The 13,236-nt window shown below is 35.9% G+C and overlaps 1 long non-coding RNA gene across 1 annotated transcript; it reads right to left on the bottom strand.

Annotated features, from left to right (window-relative positions):
• Positions 1-1,401: 1,401 nt before the first annotated feature.
• Positions 1,402-12,919, bottom strand: LOC131996305 (uncharacterized). Its single transcript, XR_009397756.1, has 3 exons — positions 12,625-12,919; positions 12,349-12,518; positions 1,402-1,592 (listed from the first exon to the last, which is right to left on the bottom strand). It is a non-coding gene; the product is annotated as an uncharacterized LOC131996305 (long non-coding RNA).
• Between the last annotated feature and the right edge of the window lie 317 nt (positions 12,920-13,236).

Raw genomic sequence — 13,236 nt, 5'->3', positions numbered from 1 at the left:
AAATCGGACAAGAATTGCGCCCTCTAGAGGCTCAAGAGTTCAAGACCCATGATCGGTTTATATGGCAGCTACATCAAAACATGGACCGATTTAAACTAAACCTATCGCAATTGCTGGAAGTGCTACCAAAACACTACGTGCAAAATTTCAATAAAATCGGATAAGAATTTCGCCCTCTAGAGGCTCAAGCTTGATTTATGGATCGGCTTATATGGCAGCTATATCAAAACATGGACTGATTTAGCCCATTTACAATACCAACCGACCTACACTAATAAAAAGTATTTGTGCAAAATTTCAAGCGGCTAGCTTTATTCCTTCAAAAGTTAGCGTGCTTTCGACAGACAGACGGACGGACATGACTAGATCGATTTAAAATGCCATGACGATCAAGAATATATATACTTTATGGGGTCTTAGACTAATATTTCGAGATGTTACAAACAGAATGACGAAATTAGTATACCCCCATCCTATGGTGGAGGGTATAAAAATGGAAAAAAATTAACGCGTTTTTATTATATTATTTGATCGATATGACTTCATATGGGCAAGTTCGATTGAAAATGCTAAAAGTGTAACACAATTGGCGCCACATTGGTAAAATGTTTTCCCGTATAAGTGCAACATTAGTGTAACATTTTTTTTTTAAGAATCCAAATCATCATAAATGTTAATCTAAGCAAAATCGACTTGCCATTACTATAAAAAAATTCCGTTTAGTTTCAAAAGTGAAATAGAAAAATGCTACTTTTTGTACAACAAGTACGAAAACTCCAAAGAACTGGTGGAACGAATCAATAGAAAGACTATATTGCTTAAGACTTCCAGCTCAAAAACCCAGTGATTTAAATAAAAACAAAAAGTTTTACATACTATGTCTAAGTAATCTTAAGAATCAAGTGCCAAATAATATAAGTTGCTCTGTTCTTAACAATGCAGAAACACCACAAGAATTTGCAATGAACGATTTTATGAATGCTCCAAATAAAAAAAATCACCATCGGCAGCGGGACGAGGAATCAGCTACGAAATTGTTAAAACCCTCTCACTAAGCGCAAAAAACAATCATTTAGCTGCCCTAAATGATATTTGGATGTAACGTGCTTATTTCAGTACCATACGCTATTGATAGTAAAGCAACACCGTATGGTACAAAAACAATATCGGACGGTATAGATGAAACATAAAATGATTGGAACCATATGGTACTAGCCTTATTACCGACTTGTTATTGGTTTTAATACCAATCTGTTATTGGTCTTAGCACCAGACAGTTCTTGGTTTTAGTACCAAACCGTTATTGATTATGCCACCCCTAATGAACCAAAAAAACATTGAAAATAATTTGAATCTAATTTTAATTCGTTTATTTATGTTAATAACTACAAAAAGTAATATTACACCATGACCAACCTCAATTCTTTGTATTCAGCAAATTGATTTCATAGCCATTGATTCCCAGAAGTGGGTTTCATATGAATACACCAATACAGCATCGTTTTCCACACAATGTTCTATCATATTTTTGTTGTAAAATGTCCTTAGAATTTGAAAAATTTCCATTTTCCCGCTTTAACCTGTTTTGTGCACTAAAATTGCATAAAAACTTTTTATTTATTTGTTTAACAAATAATTTATAATGGAGAGAATATTTTAAGTACAAAGTTCAACAACACTTGTGGCGCGTTGACAAAAATATATATGTATGTATAAATGTGACACCGTCATTTCTATATAGCCTCCTTTGTCTGTTATTGAATTCATACCAATCATTAAAAATCTTTGCCAATGACGCGAACAAAATAATAACAGGCGGCATTGGCAAAATACCATAATTTTTCTATCAGTGTAGCTGACGAGTGGCGTCAAATAAAAATTGTGCCAATCCCCAAGAAAGGAAAACTACACGAACTTCAGACCGATTGCTCTAATATCTGTATTAGTTAAGACACTAACATCGGTATTCACAAACTTAATGTAAATTTGAAATAGGTATATTTGACAGATTTCCCCTATAGAACTGTCAAATAATCTTGTGGTAAAGAAACGGCTAAATGAATTTCTTTGCCGATCAGACATTGACCTGTCAAGACGGACGCAATGATTGAGACGTCCGTTCTAGCCAGTGAGAGCATAGCGGTAGACCTCTTGAAGTCAAGACTAGGCCACATAATTTTGGAATACCCACAATTGTTTATTTTTGTTTTTCTTGCAACGTTTTGCCTGTCGAAAATTTTGTATTTACCGGTTCTGTTTGATTAATTTTTAATCGTTTTGAAGCATTCGAGCAATAAAGTTGCGAGTTTTCATATGGAATTAAAAAAATTGAAATTTTAATAAAATAGTGATATTTGTGTCAAGTACTATGAGCAATTTAAAAATTTTGGCTTAAAATTTGCAAGGAAAATTGAAGAAATACCAACTGGAGCCTGTTTTGGTGTCCAAAATCCCGCTTTAATATGGTAAGTTTGTTTGCCCATATTCTAAACAATATAATTCTAATTTAATTTATTTTAATTTTTAGATACGGTGATTAAAAGCACAACCTCATGACGACATCAGAAAATTTGTTCATGAGAATCTGAAACTAGGTTTCGACACAGGTGAAATAACGATAAAATTTACAAAACGACCACAATAATATTATTTGTTAAATGAACGTATAATAATGAAATTAATTATATTTCATTTTTTACTTTTTGTTTTTTGTAACTTTATTCTAAATTAACTGTTATAAATTAAACTAATAAATGAAAAATAAAAAAAAAATTTAAAGAAATTTTTGAGATTTTCTTATTATTTTCTAAACAAAACTCCGAAAATATACAGGGGTTCTATATTTTTTTGGTTTTTTTTTTTAGATTAAAGTTATCGTTTCGGATAAAATTCTCGCAAAATCTAGAAAATTTTCTGATTATTTTCTAAACATACAGGGGTTTTTCTAGATAATTATAAAAACATCGGAAAATATTCGGACTATTTGTTGGAATATATAGAGAGATTTTTTTCTAAACAAACGTCCAAAAATGTATAGAGGAGTCAGTATTTTTACGGGTGTTTTTTTAGATCACAGTCAACGATTCGGAAAATTTTATCACAAAAAACTAGGAATTTTTCAGATTTTCGAATCAAACGTCCGAAACTGTTTGGAATTTTGGATAAAATTTTCCCATTCTCTGGCCATTTTCGAATGTTCCTTTAGAGTTTTGTCCGAAATTGCCACAAGAAACTAACAAAACATCGGAAATATACGAACAATTTCAAAAATTTGCTTAGAATCTCCCTCGATTTTTCTTCCGAATTCGTTAGACAATTCTAACGGTTATTCCGGATTTCCCCTGATAAAATTTCCAGAGTCCCTGTAAACCGCCCATGCAACTTTCGTTACGGTTAACGGATTCAGTCCGCTCTACACACTGCAGACTTCTACACACTATCGATATGGCCAGTACTAGTTTTTTAGAGTACACCCAAAGCCCACCTGATCGTCTAGTTTGGAACCATCCGTGTAGAAGTCTATGTAACTTCTATTACCAGGTATATCGTAGTTCCAATCAGGAATAGTGGTACAGTACTTGTATCAAAAGTCGAATCAGGCAGGATCCACACTGCCTGGTACATCGGACATTGTATCAAGGAAAACACAGTGACTGTAGCCGCCACATGAACAAAGAGAAAGTTACCTTAAGCTGACTATTCTGTTCAGCTTTTCAGGCGGAATGCTGTCAAACTCCATATAAAAAACGTCGACGGAAAGCTGGAGGAAAATAGGTGAAAAAGTAGTACTCTCTCTATAGTAAGGAAAATGGCAAAAATAAATTTTAGTGGCAACGCTTGACATCATTGTCGGTATCATTTTTGTTTTATTGGTTTCAATAGTTCGTTTTTTCTTTCTTCATTTTACTTATTTGCGAAAAAAAAAAATAAAACCATAAGTGCAATTAAAAAACATATTTTGGTATGAAAATAAAAACGAAACATAACTGTCAAATTCCGCTCGCGGAACAATTTAAGATCTCCGCGACTATTCCGAAAGCAGAATAGAATACCAACCTTTAGCCTCACATCAATTTGTCTCGCCACAACGTCCAGAGGCATAGGTTGTCCTTAATGCGGTTGTTTATCACAAACAAGCTATCCTTTGAATCCGGCTGAGTATTGAACAGAAGGTGGACTTTTGAAGCGCCGTCCACCAGACCACAACACCATATAGCACTTTAGATCTAACAACTGCAGCTCATACCCAGTGCAAGACACGCGGTTTAAACTCCCAACTTTTGTCAAAGCTCTCTTGCAGGTGTATAGTGCAAGAGTTGCCTTTCTTGCCCTTTCCAAAATGTTGGATTTGAAGTTTAATTTTCTGTCTAGCAAAACACCTAGATATATTACGCTTTTAATAAATGGAACATTCTCTCCTCCCAAGGAGACAGGTACCACTGTAGGTAACTTGCATCTCTTGCTGAAAAGAACTACTTCTGTTTAAGACTTTGTCTCATTGGATTATAAAAGCATTTGTTTTATCAATAAAAATTAATTATTTAATTTTTTTCTATCCGACGTTTCGTCGGTATTTGCCAACTTCTTCAGGGATACGTTTTTATTAATCTGGCAACGACAACGAATATACATATAAAAATAATGTTAGATATGGATAATTTTATGTACTTTGAAGTACAACTCTGTAAAGTAATTTTATTTACCAACATGTTTTGGGTTGCCCAAAAAGTAATTGCGGATTTTTCATATAGTCGGCGTTGACAAATTTTTTCACAGTTTTTGACTCTGTAATTGCATTTTTTTCTTCTGTCGGTTATCAGCTGTTACTTTTAGCTTGCTTTAGAAAAAAAGTGTTAAAAAGGTATATTTGATTCAAGTTCATTCTAAGTTTTATTAAAAATGCATTTACTTTCTTTTAAAAAATCCGCAATTACTTTTTGGGCAACCCAATAGTGTTAGTATTAGAGTAGTAGTCGAGCAGTTCGTCTTTTATTTTATTCCTTATATTTTATAAACGCTTTGAATATAAACGCCCTGAGACTTTCATTGGTGACAAGTGTTGCAATGGAATAGCAAAACGTCACAGGTGGAATTGAAAATTCTAGAGAGGACGTGCAGAGCAAGTCGCTGAATAAATTACAAGGTGTTATCTGGAGCAGGTCATCAAGACGGTAGTTGTGGATTTCATCAGAGGAACGTAATTTGGGTGTGATTGCTTTTGCTTGACAACGAGTAAGAATTTGGCTGTTGTGATTGTTGCATTATTGCCGGTGCTTGTGTTGGAGTTGCTTGTTGCTTCTTGGTGTGCTTGTGAGCGTGTGAGGAAAGCGTGTTTTTAACAGCCGTTACAAAAGTTTTGCATAAGCAGGCAAATGTGTGAAGTTAATGTCGTGAAAATTAAAGAAGGTATCGAGTTGAGAGAAACGACCGAAAATCGCGATTCAGGCGAGGAACCGTATTTTTCTGAGGACGAGTTAGATACAACTATAAAAGCATCGTATACCGAGAGTCAAATATGAGAAATAATCGGAGTCACGATGAATAACGAAAATCGAATTGAAGAAGGGCTGTGTCTAACAACATGATTTCACAACTATTGGAACAGAATGCCGCATTGATAAGAGCACTTACAATAGATAGAAAGGCTCCCAAATACAGTGTTGTGTCTGATTTACAAAACACAATTAAGAAGTTTAGTGGCAAAGGGTCAGGACAACGCCATAAAATGGATTGAGAAAATTAAAGGAATGGGCGATTTGCATAATTGGTCTGACTAATTCCGATTGGAACTGGTGCGTGCGAATCTGATTGGGTTCTTTCTTTGCACTTGACGACATGGTCTGATTTTGTGAAAGCGTTTCGTGAGGCATTCACTGGAATTGCAAGTGTAGCAGATATGTGGTCGTTGATGTTGAATTACCGACAAGGCAAATATGAAGATGTAAGTGATTACTTCAAGAAACAACATACATACATATGTGTGAAGATCTAAAAATGTCTTTTGCCGAATCAAAATTGGAGATTGTGCAAGGGTTGGATGATCGAGAATTAAAAACCTATTTATTGTGTAAGTCGCATACTGAGTCGAATTTCATGTTGTCGGATATTCGAAATTTTTATCGAACAATGGGTGTACAGTCAAAGGAGCAGCCATCCTTGAAAGTGGGAAAAGAGGAACAGTCGAGCGACAAAAAAATACCCGAATGGTGAACAGATGACAAGAAGACTGAAAATAAATTGATTTGTTTCAAATGTAACGCGAAGGGACATGTTGGACGAAATTGTACTTAGCCTGTGATATGTCTAAAATGTAAACAACCTGGTCATATTCGTAAGGATTGTACTTTTAAACCAGAAACAAATTCATCTCAACGAGCAACTACAATAATTGTGCACTAATGAGAGATGATAAACAGGCTTCAACGCTTAATCAGAAATATTTTTCCGATGTTGATGTGAATGGACATTAAGTGAGATCTTATGTTGTTATTTTGGAAGCCAATGCATAATGATGAAATCATCTACAGTAGCAGAATGTTGTCTAGAAACTTATCCAGCTTCGAGTGATGTAGTCATCAAAGGAGAAGGTGGAGGTATGATTTCACCCAGGGGCATATGTCGCGCAAAAATAAGAGTTGAGCAAGGTTCTGCAGATGTTAGTGTGTACATTGTGGATAATGATGCGATTGATATACCGATGATTATTGGACAGCCATTTACCGAGCAAGAGCACATTGTTTACTTCAACAGAGCCCACAAGTTGAGGATTTTTGAGCAGATCGTTCTGAACGAAAATGATCAAGACCGAATCGAAATTCAGATTTACCTCAATTGAAAACGAGTTTGTGGATTAAAGAAGCTATTGTTTTACCACCGAATCATGTAGGATTTGTTGTTGTAAAAACCGTCTAGGAAATGGGTGAAGGTCAACATTTGTACATAAATTCTACGGTGAACAGATTTGGGTCGATAATTCCATCATGTGTGATTAGTTCTAGCGACGATAGACTTGCTGTACCCTTAATTAATGTATCCCCAACAACCTTGCTTTTAAGGAAGGAGAGCGAATAACCAAAGGTAAGCTTTGTATTTTAGATGATGTGTTGATATGATTGATGTTGGTCCCAACTTAATTGAGGATGATCGAAAGACGCTTTTAGAAATGGTAACCGACTATAGAGATTTGTTTTTGTTAAATTGAAAGACGCAGGTATTATTTTAGACTCGAATTCTGAATACGCAAGCGCAATACTAATTGTCAGGAAGAGGAAAGGTGAAAAGAGGATATGTATCGATTAAAGAGCTATTAGTCGTGTGACGAGAGAAATGAGATATCCATTGCCTATAATCACTGACCAGATTGATCGCCTTAATGGAATGAAGTATTTCGGCGTGCTTGATATGCGTAGTGGATACTATCAAGTAAGAGGAGCGAAAGGCTCGCTACATATTACAGCTTTCGTTACTCTAGATGGACAATATAAATTTCTGCGAATGCCTTTTGGTGTTTCAAATGGTCCGGCAGTCTTTCAGAAACTGATTAACTCGACGTTATGCCCTTTACGTTTTACAATTGCCATGGGATATTTTGACGATATTCTTATACCTGCAGCATTCAGAACTTGAAAATGATACTGGAGGCATTACGGAGGTCAAATTTGAATATCAAAAAATGTAAGTTTTTGACGACAGAAATTAAATACAATTTGAATATCAAAAAATGTAAGTTTTTGATGACAGAAATTAAATACTTAGGGTATAACGTTTCGAATGGTATGATATCGCCGAGTCAACAAAAAATAGAATCAGTTTCGAAATTTAGACGCCCCACGAATATACACGAAGTACGACTGTTCATAGGTCTTACAAGTTATTTTAGAAGATTTATTGACAAATATTAATTAATAGCGAAGCCTTTGACCATATTAACCAAAAGTGAGACTAACTGTATATGGAGCGAAGAAGAAGCTTTCCTAAACCCAAGAGCCCTTCTTATAAAGAAACCTGTTTTGAGAATTTACTGCAAAGATGCTGAAACAGAGGTGCACAATGATGCGTGTAAGGATGGTTTAGCTGGTGTGTTGCTACAGAGACAAAGAGATAACCAATAACCTATAGCTTATGCTAGCCGACAAACCACGAAAAAAGAATCCCATATGGTTCCCCAAACTACGAAATTATGTCAAAAGGTATGTAGGAGCTTGTTTTGAATGTTTATATAATAAGAAGCCTGCTGGGAGGAAACAGGGATATCTACATTCAATTGACAAAATTGGTGTTCCATTTTACACTGTACATACTGATCACTTAAGACCGTTTGTGAGAGGAAAATATGGAAATCAGTAGATATTAGTTATCATTGATTGATTCACAAAGTTTTACATATTGAAACCTGTCCGAAATGTGAAGAGTAATAAAACCGTAAGAGCGAGCGAAGATGTTATGACTATTTTTGGTGCTCCAAAACTCATCATAACAGACCGAGTGACGTCATTCACTGTATCTAGCTTTGAGAGTATGTGTAAGGAGAAATATATTGTCCATGTTTTGAATGCAACCGCAACCCCAAGAGCTAATGGACGAGCGATTGAACCGTACTATTACCTCCATGCTAGCAACTTTATGTAAGAAGTCGTCTGGAAACGATTGGGATCAACATATTGGATTAGTCCAATGGAGTATTAATAATACGATTCAAAATGTTTTGAAAACTATCCCATTCAACAAATATAAGACTGAGGTCAAAAGAAATTCATGATGCCGTTGAGATTGAAGCTGATGAGAATATTGAATACTTGCGATCAAAAGCAATTGAACGAATTAGAGCGGACCAAGAGAAGCAAAGAAAGCAGTTTAACAAGAAGTGATGCCGTGCAAATTCTTATTTACCAGGAGATTCTGTAATGATTCGACGTGAACCTGGATGCACTGGAGATTCTACAAAGCTGTTGCCACATTTCAAGGATCCGTGTTCTGTAACTGAAGTTTTGCCTAACGATCGTTACCGAGTATCAGACTATCCTGAACTACAACGAAGCCAACCATATTATGACGAAATGGTTTCTGCTGAGGATATGAAACATATTGAACAACCTCCAAATGCTATAGATGACTCTGATTGCGAAGATGATTCTAATTTTTCCGAGCAGTCGACAACTGAAGTTTCCCGAAGACCTACCCGAAAGAAGACAATGCTAAGATATATAGAAGACTATATCCAGAAATATGATCGAGGTCGATCCAAGAGTAGGATGGCCAATTGTTAGAAATCGATAATTTTATGTACCTTGAACTACAACTCTATAAAGTAATTCAAGTAAAGGAGTTCAAGTTGAGAGTTAACGTTAAAGAGTCGAAGCACAACTACGAATTACATCACCTTTTACTTTATTCCTTATTATATTTAATAAACACTTTGAATATAAACGTGCTGAGACTTTCATTCTGGCAGGAGTAAAACGTGTGCCTCTAACAATAATTAGTTTTCATATCTCTACATTTTGTCTCCATAGCATTAACAAATTTGTTATTTGTGAGCAAACACAAGTAATCTTTCGTCAATGTTAGATTTAGAATTCGTCAAAAGAGGTTCTTTTTATAAACAAAACAACAATTAAATGTAATAATAAATGCAAAAAATAATCAAAAATTTGCTCTTTGTTGCACGATCCATTTCTGCTGTGTTCTTAAAATCTCTAAGCAATGTTGCGTTGTCTAAGCAATATGCCGTTGCTTTTTTCGGCTATTCTCATACTTAAGCTTCTCTTTGTTGTTACTATGTAAACCTATTCGCATTTGGCTTCGTCCAGGTTTCACCAATAGAAGGTTAGGTCACTTGTGAAAACATAAAGTGGATAGGCCCCATGAACATCATTAAGGATGTCAAATCTGCCATCGAAAAACGTAAACAATGAATGAATGCAAAAAGAGAGTTGACATCCTGAATGCCAAGTACAACCAGAAATTAAAAAAAAATTTATGTAGGCTGATCACTTGGCCGGTGATACCAGCTCCCTGCTTCACTCTTCGGTCCTCCGATTTCTTATCCCTAAATTCCAAAAATCACTAAAGACAATGACAGATAATTTGCGACCCAGCGTTTTAGGCCTGGCTGGACGGACGTAATGGCGATGCCCTCCAGTGCTACGAGGACCGTCCTATCACATGAACTGGGCTGATTGAAGCCTCGACAAATGTGTGCGATGATGACATGCAGGACAGTGATGCTATGCAGTCTTCAAAATCCATGCTAATTCTCGGCAAATGGCAATTCGTCAATGAGGCTCGGGAGGAGTAGTCCCTCAAGCGTCTTGGCTACTAGTGAGAGTAGTGAGACAGGTCTGTACGATTCCCCCTTACTGGGGTGCTTTCCACGCTTCAGAAGCGTGATCACTCTGCTCTTCCAGACATCGGAGGGAGGGGTCCCATAGTCCGACGACGAGGACGCAGAAGAAGACGCTTGTGACCCACTATGTTCGCACAGCAACTTGCAACATATTCAGTATGACTATATTCCCGTAGTGACGTAAGGCCAGAGCAAGAACCTTGCACTTGTAACACCTCATCGACACGGACCGATGGCGGTTCTGGCAAACCGAACAGAACCAGGATCCGCCATGAATCCCATTTGTCGAGTTCTTTGCGGTATCTCTTTTTAGGGAAACAAAGAAAAATAAGAACTGTTATGCTATTGGAGCTATATCAGGATGTAGTCCGATTCGGACCATAAATGAATTAATTGCAAAACATTGTAGAAGTTTTTGTGTAATATTTCAGTCCATGCGGATAAGAATTGCACCTTGTAGGGGCTTAAGAAGCAAAATCGGAAGATCGGCTTATATGGGAGCTGTATTAAGCTATGTATCGATTCAGACCACATTTCACATGTATGTTGTAGGTCATGGAAGAAGTCGTTGTACAAAATTTCAGCCAAATTGGATAATAACTGCGCGCTCTAGAGGCTCAAGAAGTCAAGATCCCAGATCGTTTTATATGGCAGCTATATCAGGGTACGTACCGATTTGTACTCATAACAAAATACCCTCATGAAAAATTTCAGCCAAATAGGATGAGAATTGCGATCTCTAGCTGCTCAAGAAGTCAAGATCCAAGATCGGTTTACATGGCAGCTATACCAGGTTATTGACCGATTTAAACCGGACTAAGCACATATGTTGGAAGTGATACCAAAACATCACCTGCAAAATTACAGCCAAATCGAACGAGAATTGCGCCCTCTAGAGGCTCAAGAAATCAATACCTAAGATAGATTTATATGGCAACTATTGGGTTGCCCAAAAAGTAATTGCGGATTTTTCATATAGTCGGCGTTGACAAATTTTTTCACAGCTTGTGACTCTGTAATTGCATTATTTCTTCTGTCAGTTATCAGCTGTTACTTTTAGCTTGCTTTAGAAAAAAAGTGTAAAAAAGTATATTTGATTAAAGTTCATTCTAAGTTTTATTAAAAATGCATTTACTTTCTTTTAAAAACTCCGCAATTACTTTTTGGGCAACCCAATATATCAAAACATGGACCGATTTGGCCCATTTACAACCCCAACCGACCTCGCTCAGCTTGTCTCGTTTGAAAGTTAGCGTGCTTTGTACAGATGGACGGACATGGCTAGATCGACTTGAAATGTCATGACGATCAAGAATGAATGATAGATCGTCACAAAGAGGGGGCTGTTATTGGGATTTTTAAAGCGATCTGGGTGGTTTTACGGTAGGAACTAGAAGGCATCTTCCTTCTTCTGTTCCTGTGGTATCATAATGCACGAAAACGTCTAAGTGAGTCTGATGGCAGACTGCCACTTAAACCTAACCTAACCTACCTAATTGCACGAATTAAAAACAATTCTTCTAGCCGCCCAATATTAACTGTCAAGGTGTAACCGTATTCAAATTTTGATTGCTTTAGCTCAATTCGTAAACATTGCACTATTTTGTACGTTTTAGTGCCTAATTATACGATTTTGAAAAAATCTTCTGGTCGCCCAACATATACTGTAAAGGTGTACCTGTATTCCAATTAGCTCACTCGGTTAAGAAAGTGTCATTTTGTTCTAGTTGGCCAATATATTCTTTCAATATCTTTCAAGAAAGATACGCTATAAGCTTGGCGAAGATACGCTATAAGCTTGCCGAAGATAAGCTATTTCGTACCAAAATGTACGAATTTTAAACAGATCATTTATTCACCCATTATATATTTCCTTCTTGTACCTACATGCCCCATTTTAAACATCTAGCTTCATCTGTAAAGAAAGTACCAAATGGTCCCAAATGTACGAATTGTGAATAGATTATTTATTCATCCATCATATTTTTCCTGGTTGTACTTACATGCCAAACTTTAGATCTCTAGCTCCATCTTTAAAGAAAGTACCAATTGCTGTACTAAAGGTATGTTTTTTTGCCGTTACCATTACTTTTTTCCATTTTTTATTATCTCTCTCTCATTATTTTGCAGCAGATGTCTTTAAAGTCAAATTTCATGGCTCTATCCATCCGCCCTGTAAAAACAAATTTTCAAACATTTCGTAAATTGTTGGTATTTTTTTAGTATCTAAATGTACAAATTTCCAAAAATTATATCCAATTTAGTTTGCCATGGTGTACCTAAGTTTCAAAATTCAAAGCTCTACCTCAATTTACAAAATAGTACCAATTGCGGCACTAAACGTACTATTTCTTCCACTTCTGTTATGATTTTCCAAAATTGTTTTTTCCAAACCTTAATTTTTGGAGACGCTTTTTAATTTGAACCCAAAAAAATTTCCCTAGCCCTCTCTGTTAGCGCTAGGCAAACATTCACCATTTCGTACTTTTAGTTCTTTTTATTCGTTTGAAATTTGAAATTTATTTGATTAATTTATTTATTACAATTCATTGATTCTTAAATCCTACGAAGCTCTAGTGAGCTTGTCTGTAGCTAATAGGTCTATGATGAGTTTATCCTAGTCGCCCTAGTTTGCTGTAGACTTCATTATTATTAATTTAAATTTTATCAATTATTTAAGTAGTATTTTTAAATTAGTTTTATTGTACTGTGTTTATTATTGACTTCGATCTGTTCCTTCTGCATTTTATTAAGTATAGTGGGCAGGGTGACATTTGGTTTTTTCCGTAATCGTTTTTATAGGTCGGCACAATGCATTTTCCTTGCATTTCAGTTATGGTCCAATTTTTTCGCCAAATTGCCATCGTTTATGAATTCTTTGGCGATTGTTA

Source organism: Stomoxys calcitrans, chromosome 3 (genome assembly GCF_963082655.1).
Source record: "Stomoxys calcitrans chromosome 3, idStoCalc2.1, whole genome shotgun sequence".
NCBI classification, from domain to species: domain Eukaryota; kingdom Metazoa; phylum Arthropoda; class Insecta; order Diptera; family Muscidae; genus Stomoxys; species Stomoxys calcitrans.
This window is presented reverse-complemented; position numbering and strand designations above follow the sequence as displayed.